The sequence below is a fragment of the Tamandua tetradactyla genome, chromosome 3 (assembly GCF_023851605.1).
Source record: "Tamandua tetradactyla isolate mTamTet1 chromosome 3, mTamTet1.pri, whole genome shotgun sequence".
Taxonomy (NCBI): Eukaryota; Metazoa; Chordata; class Mammalia; order Pilosa; family Myrmecophagidae; genus Tamandua; species Tamandua tetradactyla.
In genome coordinates, this window is record NC_135329.1 from 152,179,614 (window position 1) to 152,197,172 (window position 17,559).

The 17,559-nt window shown below is 38.3% G+C and overlaps 1 protein-coding gene and 1 long non-coding RNA gene across 18 annotated transcripts in view; one reads left to right on the forward strand and one right to left on the reverse strand.

Annotated features, from left to right (window-relative positions):
- ZNF385B (zinc finger protein 385B) overlaps positions 1 to 17,559 on the reverse strand; it is a 479,275-nt gene that overhangs the window by 193,967 nt on the left and 267,749 nt on the right. The window lies entirely within an intron of this gene.
- Positions 1 to 17,559, forward strand: part of LOC143677826 (uncharacterized) — a 132,143-nt gene that overhangs the window by 94,562 nt on the left and 20,022 nt on the right. The window lies entirely within an intron of this gene.

The window sequence follows — 17,559 nt, forward strand, 5'->3', positions numbered from 1 at the left end:
AAGATAGGCTAAGCCTACTTAAAATTAGGTCCAAGAGTCACCTCCAGAGAACCTCTTTTGTTGCTCAGATGTGGCCTCTCTAAGCCCACACAGCAAGTGAACTCACTGTCCTCCCCCTCTATATGGGACATGATTCCCAGGGGTGTGAACCTTCTTGGCAGCATGGGACAGAAATCCCGGGATGAGATGACCTGGCATCAAAGGACTGAGAAAACCTTCTTGACTGAAAGGGGGAAGAGAGAAATGAGACAAAATAAATTGCCAGTGGCTAAGAGATTTCAAACAGAGTTGAGAGATTATCCTGGAGTTTATTCTTATGCATTATATAGAACTCCCCTTTTTAGTTTATGGTGTATTGGAGTGGCTGGAGGGAAGTATCTGAAACTGTTGAGCTGTGTTCCAGTAGTCTTGTTTCTTGAAGATGGTTGTATAATGATATAGCTTCTACCATGTGACTGTGTGATTGTGAAAACCTTGTATCTGATGCTCCTTTTATCTAGCAGATGGACAGATGAGTAAAAAATATGGATAAACAAATAAAGGGGGAACAAAGGTTAAAATAAATTGGGTATGGAAATACTAGTGGTCAATGAGAGGGAGGGCTGATGGGTATGTTATGTGTGAGTTTTTTCTTTTTTCTTTCTTTTTCTGGAGTGATGCAAATGTTAAAAAAAATGATCATGGTGATGAATACACAACTATGTGATGATATTATGAGACACTGATTGTACACCATTATGGAATGTTAAGAATGTGTTTGTTGTTTTATCAATGAAAATATTTTTTAAAAAATCTGTAGTGTAGGTTGTGAAGCTGGGAGCTCTGATGAATGGTCGCAATGAACTACACAGGAGAGGCTCACTGGCTAAAGAACAAGTCTCACTTCTTCAATAGTCTTTAACTTACTGGATTATCTTGTTTGCAGGAGACACACCCTTAGTTGATCACAGATATTATCAGCCACATCTCCAATCAACTGACAGATGATTTAATAAACCAGCCTTCTGATTTATCAACCAGCTATGAAATATCCTTGTAGCAATGATCGGGCCAGTGCTTGTCTGAACAGACAACTGGACACATCACCCAGCCAAGCTAACACCAGAGCCTAAACATTACAGTCAATCCCTCGTCAACTTGGCAGCTCTACACATCACCTGGAAACATGCTTAATTTCCAAATAGAACACAATAACAGACATATGTTTCACCTAACAATACTCAACTATCCTGCATACAACTGGAAATGTACTACATCTCTCCAGAATAGGGTGCAAGTCCTTAGGTAACGTTCACTCTTAAACTTTATATTCTATGTAGTATTTAAGCCATTGAACAATTCAATTTATGTTATATGATAAGAAGAAAACAAGATATTTGCTTATGTACAAATGTAAACATACTCATAACAAAACAGGAAGAAAATATTCATACAATCATAGTCCTCATATCTGTAACTGGCCATGTGGTCATAATTCATATTTATCACTACCGTCTTCTACTCCCCATTCCATGTTCCCTTTACCCTCAGCAAGCACTTCAGCTGATCATGGTTCTTTGCTGGGTGGGGTGAGCCAGACCTTCATTTCTGAAGTTTTTGGGCCATTGTTAGTCCTACCTGAATTAGGTTGTGGCAGTTTTCCATTGACTTTAATCCATGGTAGCACTAAGAGACGCCCTAAGGGATCTCCTATATTTCAGGAAAACTCTTTTTTACCTCAATTTTGTAGTTGCAGTAATCCCCTTCTGTCCTGATTCCTGGTGGCAGTCTTAATTTCCAGTTCAGTGGAGTCATTATTGTGTCTCCTGGAAAAACCACACTTACTTTTGGAACTAAGACCTATAGACCAGCAGAGCTTAAGGTTTCAGGACAGGAAGCAAAAATTTTCCTAGTGGATCACTAGGGGTGATAGTGAGTCTTGCCACTCCCACTTCCACCCCTTGATTCCTGGACCCATGGATCCTGGCTATAGAAGAAACAGCACCATAGAGTGGATACTGATTCAGAGCATGCACAGCCTCCTGGAGAATACTGCCCCAGCCCTGAAAGGTATTGCTACCTGGTTAGCAGTGTAATTGGGTCTTCAAAAGGCCATTCCACTATTCCATAAAACTAGTTACTTCTGGGTGATGCAGAACATAGTAAGACCAAAGAATTCCATGAGCATGTGCCTATACCTGCACTTCATTTGCTGTGCTGTGGGTTCCCTGATCAGAAGCAATGTTGTGTGGAATACCATGATGGTGGATAAGGCATTCTGTCAGTCCATGTATGGTAGTTTTTGCAGAAGCACTGCATGCCGGGAATGCAAACCTATATCTGAAGTATATGTCTGTTCCAGTTAGAACAAATTGCTGCCCCTTCCATGATGGAAGTGGTCCAATGTAATCAATCTGCCACCAGGTAGCAGGCTGATCACCTTGGGGAATGGTGTCATATCAGGGACTGAATGTGATCCCTGCTGCTGATAGGTTGGGCACTCAATCTGCCCAATCTGATTGGGCACTAATAGAAAGTGACTGCATCTAGGTCAGCCTTGGTGAGTGGAATGTTGCTGAGCCCATGCATAACCTCCATCCCTACCACTATGCCTACTTTGTTCATGAGTCCATTGGGCAATGGCAGGAGTGTCTGAGGAAAGAGGATGACTTGTACCCACAGGACAGGTTATCTTATCAACTTGGTTATTAAAAGCTTCCTCTGCTGAAGTCACCCTCTGGTGAGCATTCACATGGGATCCAAATATCTTCAAGTTTTTTGCCCACTCAGAAAGGTATATCCACATACCTCTTCCCCAGACCTCTTTGTCACCAATTTTCTAATCATACTCCTTCCAAGTCCCTGACCATCCAGCCAAATCATTAGCAACAGCCCATGACTCAGTATACAAACACACCTCTGGTCAGTTCTCCTTCAAAGCAAAATGAACAACTAGGTACACTGCTCAAAGTTCCACCCAATGGGAGGATTTTCCCTCACTTCTGTCCTTTAAGGACATTCCAGAATACAATTCCAGTTGTAGTGCTGCAACTGTCCACTTCCAAATGGTACCTACATATCATGCAAAGCCATCTGTAAACCAGGCCCAAGTTTTCTCTTCCTCAGTCAACTCACTGTAAGGAACTCCCCAAGAGGCCATAAATCTGGTATGGGAATGAGAAGGTAATGTGGCAGGAGTGGAGGCCATGGCATTTGGGCCACTTCCTCATGTAACTTATTTGTGCCTTCAGGACCTGCTCAAGCCCTATCTCTAATATACCATTTCCGTTTTATGATGGAGGGCTGCTGTGCACACCCAGCTCATGATAGACAACATCAGGTCTTATGGTGACATGGTGGCCCATGGGTAAGCATTCAGTCTCTACTAAGTGTTCAGTCTCTACTAAGGCCCAGTAGCAGGCTAAAAACTATTTCTCAAAAGGAGAGTAGTTATCTGCAGTGGTTGGTAAGGTTTTGTTCCAATATCCTAAGGGTCTGCATTGTGATTTTCCTATGGGGTCTGACAAAGGCTTTAGATAGCATCCCTGTTTGCCACTGACACTTCCAGCACCATTGGGTCTGCTGGATCATATGGTCTAAGTGGCAGAGCAGCTGCCACAGCAGCCTGGACCTGTCACAGAGTCTCCTCTTGTTCTGGTCCCCACTCAAAACTAGCAGCTTTTCTAGTCACTTAGTAAATGGGCTGAAGTAGCACACCCAAATGAGGAATATGTTGTCTCCAAAATCCAAAGAGGCCAACCAGGCATTGTGCCTCTTTTTTGGTCATAGGACGGACCAGATGCAATAGCTTATCCTTCACCTTAGAAGGGTTATCTCAACATGCCCCACACCACTGGACACCTAGAAATTTCACTGAGGTGGAAGGCCCTGTATTTTTGTTGGATTTATCTCCCATCCCCTGACCCACAAATACCTTACCAATAAGACTGGAGTTGTTGCTACTTCTTGCTCACTAGGTCCAATCAGCATGATATCATCAATATAACGGACCAGTGTGATGTTTCGTGGGAGGGAGAAATGATCAAGGTCTTTGGAGACAAGATTATGCATAGAGCTGGAGAACTGATATATCCCTGAGGCAGGACAGTGAAGGTATACTGCTGTCCTTGCCAGCTGAATGCAAACTGCTTCTGGTGGTCCTTACTGACAGCTACTGAGAAAAAAGCATTTGCCAGATCAATAGCTGCATACTAGGTACCAGGTGGTGTGTTGATTTGTTCAAACAATGATACCACATCTGGGACAGCGGCTGCAATTAGAGTCACAACCTGGTTAAGTTTATGATAATACACTGTCATCCTCCAAGACCCATCTGTTTTCTACACAGGCCAAACAGGAGAGTTGAATGGCGATGTGGTGGGAATCACCACCCCTGCATCCTTCAAGTCCTTAAGAGTGGCACTAATCTCTGTGATCCCTCCAAGAATACAGTACTGCTTCTGATTCACTATTTTGCTAGGGAGGGACAGTTCTAGTGGCGACCACTTGGCCTTTCCTACCATAATAGCCTTCACTCCTCATGTCAGAGCACCAATGTGCTCTGACATGTGGGGGATTCTGCCAGTTGCTGAGTATGTTGATTCCAAGTATGCATTCTGGAACTGGGGAAACATACACAGAATGGGTCTGGGGACACACTGAGACAGACCTGAGCTAAAACTCCATCAATCACCTGACGTCCATAAGCCCCTATTCTAACTGGTGGATTACAGTGATGTTTTGGGTCTCCTGAAATTAGTGTCAATTCTGAGCCACTGTCTGATAATCCCCCAAATATCTGATAATTTTCTTTTCTCCAATGCACAGTCACCCTGGTAAATGGCTATGTCTCTTGGGGAAGGCTTGGAGAAAGGTTAACAGTGTAAAATTTGGATAGTATAAAAGGGTCCTTCCCCAAGGGTACCTGACCCTCCCCTCATTCAAGGGGCTCTGGGTCTGTAAGCTCTCTCAGCCAGGGAATTGATTAAGGGACCATGACTCTGTTTTTTTGAGAGTCTAATTCGAGTTAGACTTCTGTTCACTTGACCTAGAATTCTTCTGCTCAAACAAGAATTTAATAGGTTGCCCATCTATTTTACTTTTAGGTCCCCATTATCTACTAGCTAATGCCACAAGTTTCCGCAAGTCAGATTATTTTGACTGCTGCTTTAAGTCTGCTATCCATCATGGTGTCCACATTCACCTTGTCTGTGGTGATTAACTGTTGCCACATGGTTTCTGCCAACTCAGGATCTGACCATCCCCATTCTGTTTAAGAATTCCAGCTCAGTGACAGCAGTTCCCACAGTAATATCTGACCTACAGAGAAGGGCAACTACAGAGCTCTTCAGGGATGATGAAGCTAGTCTCATGAATTTAATTCTCAAGGTTATGGTGAAAGATGTGTACTCTGGACATTCCTGGGGTGTGTGAACAGGTCTTCCATGATAAATTCACTCTTAACATTCCAATCCCTCTAAGCCTCTGGTTTCTCTCACCTAACTTTACCAGGGCAGTTCTGGCCTTTCAACTGCAGGTAATGTCAGCCACCTTTTGAACCATGTTTCAGTCAACCACCAAACATACTGTTATTGCCCTTTTTAACCCCTTGAGCAGAATCTCTGCTTAGTGGGCTTGTATCAATAAATTCAGCTTGATCCTACTTTATATTCTTTCCATCATTATCCCACACCCTTAGAATTCATTCCCACAAATACTCCCTGATTTCTGTCTATATAGATTGGAAAACTCATGCAGTTCTTTTGGAGTATAGCATACCTCCTCATTGGTCACACTTTGTACTTCACCTTTTGGGGCCTGTTAGGACTTTAGTCTAGTTATAGATCTTGAAGAAAAGACAGGTGGTGGTGGTGGGTAATGAAAAGAAATAGAAGTGCCTTTCAAGCCAATTACCCAAGGGCATTCTGTTGCAGTTTATCTGGTGAAACAGGATTAGTTCCTCCTGATGGAGGAGTGAGGGCTGTTTCCACAGTAGAAGTGGTTACACGTTTAACAGGCACTGAAGGGTTAATACTATTAGGTGAAGTTTGGATGCCATACTCCTCTAGGCAGATTGGAGGCTAGGAAGCTGTTTCCTCAAGGGAGGTTTGTGGTCAGGAAGCGCTTTCCTCAGGGCAGTCCATTACAGGTCTATCTAGCAAAGGCTCAGCAGTTACCAGGGATTCCATCTCCCCATTGCCATCATTATCAAGCCATATGTCACTATCACAAGTTTCAAGATCCCATTTCAAAGTCCTTAGTTTAACAGCAGACACCCTGCAAGTCTGAGATTTTGGTTTACGTTGTAAATCTGCTACTCACACAATAAGGCTCTGTGTCTGATTATCGAAGATCTCAAGTCTGCAACCACAGGAAATAAGGTTGTCTTTCAGGACACACAAGAAACATTTATATCTTTCATTTGGCACATAGTTGCAAATTTGAAGCCCTCAGCTCATCCCTTTCCCTCATAACTGTATCTAGTATCTAACAACAATCAGCCAATATAATTATATCTCTTAATTCCACAAAACTCCCTAAAGGTGTCAAAAACACTTTTACCCAGAGCCTTATCTCATATAAGTATACAATTAGGAGAAACTAATGGTGATATTTTGTGTATCTCTCTTGCCAACTCACCCCATGGACTGTCAGTGCTACCTTGATTAATGGAAACAGAGTCATTAGTGCTTTTAGAGTAGAAAAGCAATTGTAAATACCCATGTTTAAGATTCTGTTTCTCAAGAACCACTCCTGGTATCAAACTGTATTAGTCAGGGTTCTCTAGTGAAACAGAACCAACAGGAGATATTTGCAAATATGAGATTTATAAAGGTGTCTCATGTAACTGTGGAAATGGAAGAGTTCAAAATCCATAGGGCAGGCTGTCAAGCTGGCAGCTCCGATGAAATGTCTCAATGAATTCCACAAGAGAGGCTTGCTGGCTGAAGAAGAAGTGAAAAAGTCTCTCTTCTTTAATAGTCTTCAACTTATTGGATTATCTCGTTTGTGAGAGACAAACCCTTAGTTGATTGCAGATCAACGGACTGATTACTTAATAAACCAGCCTTCTGATTTATGAACCAGCTATGAAATATCCTTGCAGCAATGGTCAGCCCAGTGTTTGCCTGGCCAAACAACTGGGCACATCCCTGGCCAAGCTGACACCACATTAACCATCACAATTCCTCAGAGAGATTCGGAAGCTAGTTCAGTTTTTCCTCCTGCACATTTTTTCAACAGTTCTTTTTGAATTTTGGTAGTTGAGATACATAAAACTTGGGACTTAACAAACAGACATACTCTTATCTGTAGGACTACTATGATTTACGTCTTGCTCAGGAATTTTCATAAATTCTATTTTAAGTACGATGAATTTATAATTGTATACAGCTGTATATAATCCAGTATATTTTTAATAGGAGAGAACTTGCATTTTAACTGGGAATCAATTAGAACTAAATCATCCTGTTAAAATTTTACATATCTGGTGACTAAAGAATTTTCCAAAGACCAGGTGCTGGCTCTGTACAATCAATCATTATTTCTACTCCACCACCTAAATTACTTCTAGAGCTGGGCACTGTAAGTCACATAGATAACATAACCCAGCCTCTGACCCTGTGGAGTAGTCGGCCACGTATGTGGTAGGAGTTTCCTAGAAGTCTTCCCTGGGATGCTGGCATTAAGCCTAATTACATGTAGAAGGGATGGTAAATCCCTTATCCATCCCACTATACTCAGAGTAAATTTGTCTCCAACCCTTTGTTCCCTATGCCCAAAGCCATCTCCAGCACCACCAAACATGAGGAAAAGTGAGAGGAGGGGAATGTGAGTGAAAGTAAACCTTGGTTTTAACAATTGCAATTAAAATACCTTATTAAAGCAAATACAACAGAAACATGACCATGTAAACACTCCTCCTAAGGCCTTGGAAGCTGCCCACGCAAGTGAGGGTTCCTGAAGCTTAAGCTTCCTGGGCCTATCCTAAAGAGGATATTCATCTCAATGCTTAGTCTTTTCTTTTCCAATTGTTAATCAAAATATGTTAAGCTCTCTGCTTAGAACCTTTTCCCATTTCCTTGAACATTTATCCTGCTATTCTTTGAACTTTGCTCCTAATCTCAGGTCTTCTCAGGGCATAAATTGAGAAGCCAGTGCTTTCTATGCCCATCACACCTTCTTCATCATACCTTCCATGTGAACATAAAAGTATCACAATTTTGCACTGTTTTGAAAACAATCCCTCATGTGTAACAAAAGAGTCATAACGTGAGGTATAATTTATCTCTTGACCAAACTCTTCATTGGTAGAATCTATAGTTTATATTAATCTATAGCTTTTGTGAAGCTGTTTGTGGATTTAAAATATAGGCCATTTCTATAAATATATGTACCCATAAGATATGTGTCCCATAACCCAAGACAACTATAAGTAAAAACATACAGAAATCAGAGAAAATGAATGCACACTCACCAAGAGTAGGAACAATGTGCTTGCCTTTGTTACAGTATATTGCTGCCTGTCAAGCCTGGGAGTTGCTGGCAAGCATTTCAGGAAATTTTCCAGAGCTATTATTAGACATAATATAGACTTTCCTACCTAGTTTTCAGCCATGAGATCTCTGGCAGATGCCTCAATGATTACAGCAGCAGAAATGCTTGGAATCCCAGCACAAAGAGCCCGCCCCAAGACCAGCAGCATCAACTGACTAGGGTTTTGCAGGAGGAATTTTTATTTTTATTTTTCAGATACTTCAAAACAAGGACAAGGTCACTCCCAGTGCCAGAACTTCTAGCTAAGTGATAACTTTTCCTTATTTAACTAAAGTATTGGATGAGAAAAAAAAGAAAACAAAAAAAAGTTAATGTTAAGACCTCTGGTTATCTGATCAAATTTATCACCACCACCACCACCATCACTGCCAAAATAATACCCAATATTTATTATAGCACTTATTATCCACCAAGCATTGTGCTAAGTGCCTTTCATGTTCTCTCAACACTGTTAGTATCACCGTTTTTACAGAAGAAGAGAAAAAGGCAGTGCAAGGAAAATTAAGGTGCCCTGGTTGCAGCTACCAAGTGAGAGTGGGAAGTGCGGATAGGACCAGAATTTGCTCTCAGAAACCTAATCCAGAGACAATTCATCAACCACTGCAATCTACTGCCTTGCAGTATTAGTATGCTTGAAGAAACTTCTCTAGATCCCGAAGGTGGAGCAGGTACAAAAAAATTTAAATTTTTTGTCAGTATAAGAAGGAAAACATTTATTTATGCCTTTTCTCTCTTAGTTTCTTGCAGATCTTACATGTGATAATGACACTGGATTTGTATGGGGTTTTACATATGGCTACTGATGTAACTTTCAGGTTTCTTATGTTTAAAACAGCAGCTTTTTGCATATTCAAATATAGAATTAAATCAAGAAGGTAGAAAACAAACTCTTCAATCAATTACATTTAAAAAGAAATAAATTTAAACCTATAGCAAATTGATAACCAAATAAAAGAAGAATTAATCCTTATATAAGGTTTCTTTTTTAATATTCTAGCTACAAATGGAGAGAGGTATATTCTAAGGGCAAAAGAATTGTAGGATATATTGAACTTGATTCAGTAAGTTTATTGCTGGTAGCAATATCAGTGCAGCAGATCTGAAACAATTTTGTGTGCACACAGGACTCAGAAAATGAGTAAATACACTGATATTATGGGATACTAGGATTCTTATTTGGGAAGAGGGAAATATACATATAGATTGGGGAAAGGAGAAAATCTGAAATGAAATTGCTGGTAGCAGTATAGCAGTATCATACTATATAGCCATAGCAACATTATATATGTATATACAGTATATTTCTGTGTGTGCATGTGTGTGTGTGTGTGTGTGTATCAAATTTGGTGTCCACATTTGGGTTTCTGAGTATCATTCCCTACAAAAAGAACCAGTCCTCCTATAATTTGAAAATACAGGGTAAGCATGATGTATCTTGTTATACCATAGAAGATGTGCCAAAACCAATAAGAACATGCCAAAAGGAAAAAGAAATCAACTGGTTAGATCTGGTACAATTTGAGCATCATAGGAACAGATTATAAAAAATTCTGAACTGAAAAAGTATATAAGTACATAATGATAGGAACTTATTTAAAAAGAGAGAGGGAGAAGAATGGAAAGCAAAGAAAATTAACTTATCAATGTAAAAATTGTGATAAAAATAGAAAATCAGAAAGTTTTAACTACCTCAATAATAACTGATTCGGAGAAGAATCATCAATAGATGCTAAGATCAGTAGGTGAAAAATTTAGGCATCAAGATAGTCACACTATTCATTCATAACATCTCAAAGTGTGTGCAGATTATGTTTGAATTAAAAAGGAAAAAGAGTGCTTTACAATGAAGAAATCAGACCATTTCACCGATAACAAAACACTGACATCCCATGTTCTCTGAGGACATAGTATTACCTATGTAGTAATCCTGCCAAAATATTTAATCTGTATCTAATCATTAGAAAACAATCAAATCCAAAGTGAAGGACAATTCTGCAAAACAACTAGCCTGGATTTTTTTTAAATGTTAATGTTACGTAGCACAGCAACAACATAAAAGACTGTAGAACTGTTCTAGTTTATAGGAGACTAAAGTGATGTGACAACTAAATGCAAAATGGAAAAAAGAAAATTAAAAAATGACTGTAAAAGATATTATTGGGACAGCTGGATAAATATGAATAGATGCATTTTATAAATAGTACCCTATCAACACTAAACCTCTCAGGAATTTGAAAAGAATGTTCTAGTTCTTAGGATAGCCATCCTGAAGTATTTAGTGGTGAAGTGTCATGATGTCTGTAATAATTCTCATATGGTTCAGGAAGAGTATATATACATATTGCTATAGAAATGTATAATCATAAATATGTAAAACATAAATCAATATTATATAAACTTTAGTGAGAGTTAATGCAAATGTGAAAAAGTTAATATTTAGTAACATTAGGTGAGGGGTATGTGAGGGTTCTATTTACTATTCTTAAAGTTTTATATGGATTGAAATTGATCAAAATAGAAATTATGGAAAATTCCAGTGTTTATATTTATTTATGTTCAATTTGTAAAGAATGATCAGTAAATCGGTAAGTGGAAGAATATATTGCTAGGGATGTGATGGCAGTGTAAAAACAACAATCTATCTGAAACAACTTAGGAGAAGCAATGAAATGGACTAAGTGAATTCAGGAGGTCCTATTTGGAATTAAAGATTTTTAAATGAAAAAAAAAATAGGAGAGGAGAAAACATAAATGTCAGCCTGATGAGAATTTAAATTTTTAGTTATTTCTTTGATAAAACACAGATAATAACTACCAACTTAGGTCAAGCTCATGAGTTATCTGGTCCAAAGTTCTTTTCTGATTAAAAGTAATGGAGACATTCTGTCCTTCAAAAAGATATTTTCCTTTAACTTTTATTTTGGTTCTATTAAACACATATTTCCTCAAACCTTCCTTGAATCTTTTTTTTAAGAGTCCTGTACCACCTAGTAGGGTAATAATCTCTCAAATGTGACTAATGTTTAAAAATAACTGATTATTTTAATTTTATTTGCTTCTTTCAAACTCCAAAGGTTCCCCTTTGTGGTGCTCTTCAGGGATTTGATTAACTAATGTGTTTGGTCCTAACCATATGCTGCAAAATTTTATAGTCTTCAAACATATTTGTCTCCCTAGTTTGAAGAAATGTTTTTCTGATCCTTTAAAGCAGTCCATCTATTTCTACTTCTCCGGCACCTTATTCACTTCTAATTGCCATGCTTAGTTCTTGCCCACACAATTTTATTTTTCTAGGGGAAAAGGTATGTATTCAGGTTTTTTTCTCCCCTGCAACTTTGATGATATCCAGTAGATTTAGTTTAGTTTTGTTTTTGTTTTTTTAAGTGGAGAGTAACTTTTGATTGTGGCTGTACTTCAGCTTATAACTCCTAGGGAAAACCTTAGGACTTTTTCTAGAGCAATAATGGATTCTTGAAAACCACCATTCTATAAATATAGAATATAACATAGTTTTTCTGCCCTAAAAGCCTTATGCCACCCATCTCCATAATTCTGTTAGAGAATGAGATGTTAGAATCATTAACAGTAGAGAGGTTTATAAAAAACATTAAAACACTATGGGTGCACCTCACATTATTACTTTATTAATTTACAAAGCAAATGGGAAAATTGCCTGAGTTCAAAGGTGGCTCAGTGTATAGAGATGGAACAACTTCCTGGAGACATGCATTGTGATACTCGATCTTACAAAGGAGAAACTGTGACAGTGTGCTCTAGAGATGCTAATCTTTTCAGGGCTCTTTCGATATACTTTTCCTAATTCTTGGGACTGTTGATACAATTAAGCCATTGATGTCAAACAAACCTCTGTCACTCTGCACAAACATCAACACATCTTGCTTTCTTTTCTGCATCCTGATGCACTTGATAATAACAAGAGCTAATATTGACTAAGCTTGACACATTAGGCAATAAGCTAAGGTTGCACATGAACTATCACTTGAGATTATGAAAGGGTTTTGAAGCAGCCCCTGAATACTAACTGCATTCAAGACTCAAGTCTATCGGCTCCCCAAATATAGGTCATGAAGACCCAGAAGATGCCAAAAGGCTGGAGACTGTTTATGCCATCTGAAGTGTTTTCCCTATCCTGATTTTTCTAACCTTCCTCTTCCTTTAAGTCCTAGCTTGTGTGCCACTTCCTCTGTGGAAACTTCCCTTACCAGCCCAACTTGACATTTGCTTTTCTTTCTTTCTTGAAGTTTATAGAGCAGGTCTCATGGTTAGAGTCCCTTGAGACATCTAGGATCCATCTGAATCTCAGACCTGTGTCCCACTTTCCTGAAGAGTGAGCCTTGTGAAACTGCATTTTTATATATGCCTATGTACATTTTTCTCTTGGTGGAGAAGATCAGAGTCTTTCATCTGATTTTTGAAGGGGATTATAATCCTGTGAAGTTTAAGAATAACACTGAGTTTAAACTATTCTCTATTCTCCACCTGACTACTCTCCCTCACCTCAGATTCTTTCCCCTGAATACCACAATGCTTTTGGTCTGCTCTTCTGACTTTGTCTGTCCTTCCTGTGTTCTATCCCCCATAATCCCACAAGAGTGATCTTTTAAAAACTTAAACCTTGTGTCTTATTCAACTCTGTATCCTCCTACATATTTAGCATTATGCTGAACACAGGAGACACTCACTAAATATCTGCTGAATATATGAAAGAACAAATGAGCTCCTGCTGACAGCCCAGGTCCCAAATATAGACCTCCTTGACTTGCTCCCTGTGACACCATAAGACCTTTTGAGTCTATGGCCTTGGCCCAGTATTAGGTTTAACAAAAGATACACTAAGGTATCAAGTCAGAATCACAGTCTCTAATTGCAAATTGTCACAAACAGATTAATTTAAATGTCACAAATAAACAGATTAAAATCAGGTTAGTTGGCAGGTGCTTTTGAGTTTGTTTAAAATGGCCAGGGAATGCCTTCCTTCAGGAAGATTTCAAAGAGCTTTTGCATAAATAAATTTATATAGTATTTAACAGAGAAGCATACATATTAGTAAAGCTATAATCTGGAAGCAGCAAACTTTTAGGGATTAAAGCTTCATGCAAAAAAATATGTATATATATATATATATTTTAGGTTATCAGTGCCAATTGTCACAGCTTTGACTTTTGGACAGAAGCAGGCTGCCTGCTTGTCAGGTCATGCTGATAAAAACTCATCCTAGAATTCAGCAGTACAAACCTCCCACATCACATCTTATTTATATATGAACAGACCATTAAACAGCTGCAAACTTCTACTGCAATCCAGAACATTTCCCAAGGATAATTGACTAGGTTCCTTTGTTAGTATAAAAGAGCCTAAGAAACCCTAGCATGGCTGAAATTGCCCCCATACCAGACTTGAACCCTCAAGTTCTGTAAATTCTGAAGCTCCTTTAAGCCAAGCAATGCTTCTAATCTGAAGTTCTCAGCATGGAGCTACTTAGAACTGTCTAGAGTTCCCTGACTTCCTGGCCTGCACACCACATCGCTGCATCCCAAACCTGTCCCAGAAGGTCACTGAGCTCTAAATCAGCAGGAGGTGACCAAAGAGGGCCACAATCTTCTGCTTTAGTGGCTGTGGTATTTAAATGAGGCTTTCCTTAATACAAGCTATACCAGAGACAACAAAGAGAAAGTAAGTTCCTGGGAAACCCTAGGAATGGGGGCATCCAGAGGGGTTGTTCAGATGTACAAAGTACAGCCTTGGAGAAAAGACTGAAATTGATCTGGCATAAGAAACGTGCAAGATGAGCCTGGAGTTTCTTACTGTGCCAGATAGCAAGGAAGTGCTCAAAGAATAACAAAGTTTCTGAGTCAAAATGACATAGAAGTCAGCTTGAAGGAGCTCCCTCTAGCCTAAGCTGGGACAATGAGACCATCAAAATAAATATAGTAAGAGATTATAACTCACTGAATAAAACAGGAAGCCATGATTTGTATGGATATAAATGAATGAATAAACAATGTTTGATGAGGAAAGGGATATTTATTCAATTTTATAGCATATCGCCACTAAATATTTATTAATTATAAAGGGGAAAGAACAAAGTCAAAGTGAACATCATCAGTAATGGAAGAAACTGAAATCACATGGAACCTGACAGGACACAACGAGAGGAATATAGCATCAATTCCTTGATATTCCTGCCAAAGATCTAACATGAAGTTAATCAAACAGAAACAACAGAAAGCCCAAATTGGCTTGTGATTCAAGAATCAAGATAATGAAAATCAAAATAAAACAAAACAAAAAACATTTGAGGGAACTATTCCAGACTAAAGGAAACTAAATATATATGACAACTAACACTAAATATAATGAGTGATTTTGAAATAAAACCTTTAACTATGAAAGACTTTATTAAGAAGACTGATAAAAATTGAATGGGATTTGAGGATTAGATGTTGGAATGTATCAATGACAGCTTCCTACTTTTGATGGCTGTATGATAGGAGATTGTCTCATTTGTAGAAAATACATACTAAGGTATTCCAAGCATTGGGCTGGCATCTTCCCCTCAAATTGCTCAGGAAAGATAAATTTTTAAAGTATGAGAAAAGGAAATAAATGCTGATTCACGTTTAGCTCTATTATACCAAAGCTCCATGTGTAGGACAATGGTCTATAGGGAAGGTTTGCTTGATAAATAGGGTTTATATATTAAGGGACAATCACAAAAAGTAAGTACACATGAAAGAAGGTAACAAATTATTATGTTATAAAAGTCCAAGTAATAGATATCGCTAAGTGCTGAAGGGTTAACATGATATCCTTCATTATTGGGCTTCATACAAAGGCACTGAGGTTTTATTTTTGAAAAAGGAATTCTCAATAAGCTATCGTTTTGAGAGTGGTACTGTGCCTGTTTATGGCAGTAACTCTCATTATTACATAGATGGTATGGAAATTCCATTGCCTTTATCGGAAGTAGAAAAAAAGATGGGGTGATGAGAAACCAAGCCACAAAAATCTTTTGCAGTTATCTACATAACATTATGAATTGTCTTTGAATTGATGTGTCACAGCAGAAAACTTGGCTGACTGATAGCTAAACCTTTCTCTTTCTTACTTGACAGCTAAGAGTTATTAAAACAACCAATTGATACAGTCATACCCAGATACAATGTAAGAACTGAAAGATAAAATAGCATAATAGCTATTTGATGCTATAAAAATAGCATTCAATGACCATTGAATCCTCTTTGCCATGGGTATTATTCATGAATGAAAGCACAAAGACATATTAATTGCATAATATAGGAGACATACATAAAAGCATTTAAATAATTCTAACTTTGGGATTTTTAGAGTGGAAGTTTCCTGCAAGATTGTTTACCATTTGAAGAAAATCTGGCAAATGGATCAAATTACACAGGTTATCTGCAAAGTTAGATAACTAACATAGGATAAACTTAGTTTTAGTTTTTACAGACAGTATGTTCAATATATTTTCAGGTGAAGAACCTCTAAATTTAAAGCAGTGGGTCCAAAAGTTAATCTGAAAAGAGGTCAACAAATATACTGTGTGTCTTAAATGTTTGGAAATACACATGAAACAGTTCCAAGCACAGTAATATCACTGTTTGTGGATAAATCACATGACTATGAATTAGACTGCTCAGTAGAAACTGCTTCAGAGATTATCGCACTTGTTCTTATGCTGGTACTACAGTCCTATACTCTGGAAAGAGACTCACTGAAACTGTGAAAAATGAAACTGCATAATCATGAAAAAGTGGTTCTAATAGTAGCTGGCGTTATTTACATAGCTTAACGGTTGTAACCATGGGCACTTTATAGCTACTTGGAAGGAAAATAAGGCATTTGTTGTACTTTTTCAAATGAATAACTGGAGGCACTGCTTTAAATTTAGAGTAATTCACCTGAAAAGGTATCTGGAGACTGAAGAAAAGCACTACAAATATACTATTTTAAATGACATACTATATAAATTTATAGTTTCCCAGCTTTGTAGACACACTGTATATTACACAGCACTTAACCTTTTTCACCACCAAAAGCACAAAAATAAAAGCAGATATAAAATCCAATAAAATAGTCCCTGAGATTAAGTCTTTAAATGAAAATCTCCAAATATATATTTCTAAGAGCATAAAGGAGAACCTGAATATTGCTTCGTAGAGGTCTTCCAGGCCTTGAATACTTACTAAACCACAGGCATACAGCCATATGCATGGGTTGGTGTTAGCCGGATAGAACTAAGGCGTGAATCCAGTGAATATTATGGTCAACCCAAAGAAGACAATCCTAATAGAAAGTGGCTAAGATCATTTCCCTCATCTTTATCAGGGACACCTCTCCACAAAAATATGTCTCAGGAAGAGATGAAAACTGTATTTCATGAAAGTGTTTCTTTCTATTGGTTAGAAAAATAGAGCCTTATTGGTATGTCAAAACTGTACTGCCAGAGAAAAAATTCAGTCTCAGTTAAATTAAAAAGCAGCACCTTCCTTTTCAGGATCAGAGGATCACATAACTCTGGCTCAGGACAACACATTTTTTTTTTTTTTTTTTTAAAGGAAAGACAGAGAGAAGGAAGGAAGGATAGAAGGAAGGAAGGAAGGAAGAAAGGGAAACATCTTTAAACATTTTCTTGTTTTATTGTATTCTGTTTCTCCGTTTTTGTTACATGGGCTGGGGCCAGGGAATCGAACCGAGGTCCTCCGGCATAGCAGGCAAGCACTTTGCCCGCTGAGCCACCGCGGCCCGCCCAGGACAACACATTTTAAAGTGTGGATTTGGAGACATGTTAAGGGCTATCATCTATTAAGTAGCTATAGAGTTCATAGTTAAAACTGTTTAGGTATATAAATAATGCCAACTGCTATTAGAACCACTTTTTCATGATTATGCAGTTTCATTTTTCAGTTTCAATGAGTCTCTTTCCAGAGTATAGGACTACAGTACCAGTATAAAGAACATGTATGATGATTTCTAAAGCAG